We start from the raw sequence: 2,283 nt of genomic DNA on the forward strand, positions 1-2,283 counted from the left end.
AGTTTCTGAATTTGAAAATAGTAGAGGTAATGCAGGAAGTGAAGGTTTGGGGAGCTTAATATGCCTATACTGAGTCCAGAAATAACATGAGAAAAAGATCTCTCTCTTTCTTGAACATGCACAGTTTAAAATGTGGGTTGCCTACTAGATTTAAGTATGGGTACACAAAGTTAAACACATTAGAGACTTGACATGCAAGATTTCCTATAGAGCAGTCAGGATGGGCAGATGACCTGTCACATAATTGCCTATGAAGACACAAAAAAGTAAAGCTGACTGATACCCAAAAAAGCCCAGAGATTCAAAGACCAATTTTTAATTCCTTTAAACGGATTCTTTGGTGTATGTGGTACACCCAGTAATAAATGAGGAGATCTGTCATTTACCAGATGAGCAGGATTTTTTTCAAAGAGAAAACTTCCAGAATCATCACATTTCAGATATGAAAGAGACTTTAGAAAACACATAGGGCAGTATTTCTCGAAGTACGTTTTTCAATCAAACATCAAAGTCTGAAATACTTGGAGTTCTTGTTAAAATCTAGAAACTTGTTAAAATCTAGAACCCATCTCAGACTTCCTGCATTGCTGGGGTCTTGGGAATCTGAACATTGCACAAATTCTCTAGATGATTCTGCCAACTCAAATGAATAATCCAATCCAAACCTTTCATTTTATAGATAGAGAAACAAACTTCTAAGATGCAAAAAGATCCTTCTCATGTGAGACCACATAGCTAGCAAGTAGGATTTCAACCATTAAACAAAAAAGTAAAAAACAATCCATAAAACAGATTTGAGAGAAAATAGAAAAATACTTTGTTTAAAGAGACAGCTAAAGGGCAACACAGGACATCGACGAATAATATGTTGTTTACGTGTGTACTTACTTGTTGATATGCCCCACCTAGCCACAAATGAGTGTGGTTACCTTAAACTACTAACATGAAAATCTTAACCTTCCACTTCTGAGGTTATTGGTTTTTAGCTACTCTGTTTTCTTTTTCTAGGTTTCCAAGTTTCCTCTTTTGGGCTTGATTTTAGAAGCTTAATTATAACTCTGGTTTCAAACTCTTGGACCATGTAATCAAACACAGGCTGGTCATAGTGGAAAATATATAGTTCTTAGCCCTGCCTACACTGACAAGGAACATGGCTGGATCCAAATTCAACTGAGTAGTGTGTCTTTATAGCAGCAACTTTCCTCAAAATACCCCCCGAAAAGAAGATCCATGGGGCTGTGGGAAATGTAGATAGTCAGAGGAGATGGGAACCCGTCTCTCTAACAGCATTTACTTATTTATTATTTTGGGGGAGCCAATAAAATCATTTAAATATCTGGATCTTTTTCCAGGAAAAAGTTTTTTATTCAGTGCAATGCATTGTTAGGTGGTGAAAGAGCAAGTTAAAAAAAAAAAATGACTAACATGAAAAATTACCCACACGGTGTCCAGTTTTTCTGCTTAGTGGGAATACCCAATAGATTATTTATTTAGATTTGTGAATCCAAGTGGCAACCTCTTCAGAATAACATCTGCTCCAGAGTTGATTCAGGAACATCGACCTCATCTAAAGGCTGGGTATTTAGAGCTGTAAATGATTTTGTATTTTTACGGTAACTTTGAGAAGGGAATGGAGATTTTATCTCTCATGATCAGAGTTTTCTTTCTATAACAGGATTTAATTATTTTATTATTTTCTTGGACGAAAGTTCTCCAGCTCCACGCAAGCCTCCAGATGATGACAGTCCTGGCCAACATCTTGGTTACAACCTGCTTAGAGACCCTGAGCCTAAACCACCCAGATAGGTTGCTCCTGAAAGATTCAATCTTAATACTGAACAAAATACTTAATCCAGCGCACCCCCAGTGTTACAGAAAGATGTTACAGAAAGATGTTGGCATAGGCACTGCCAAATGACATTATCTTCTCTTTTTATTTTATTTTTCTGGAAGAATGCAGGAAATCAAAGGCATACAATTAAAGACAGTATCTGCAAATCGATAGAATGCATTTTTATTCTCTTAATCCTCTAAATCAAAGTGTTCTGTTTTCCAGCCAGACCTTGAAATAAATGCAAATCCATCCCTTGGGTTTGTGTTTGGACTATCAATACAGTTATTAAAGCTACATCACGAGGAGAAGTCAAGTGGCTGACAATATTTCCTTCTTGTTTCTTTCTTTTTTTATGGAATATTCTCTAATTCTTGGGGCATCAAGATGGAAACCCAAGTCGGCTTGGAATAGATGTCACTTTAAAAGGCTCCGCTCACGACCCAAGAGTA

This window comes from Pteropus vampyrus, unplaced genomic scaffold, assembly GCF_000151845.1.
Source record: "Pteropus vampyrus isolate Shadow unplaced genomic scaffold, Pvam_2.0 Scaffold88, whole genome shotgun sequence".
In the NCBI taxonomy this organism is placed as follows: Eukaryota; Metazoa; Chordata; class Mammalia; order Chiroptera; family Pteropodidae; genus Pteropus; species Pteropus vampyrus.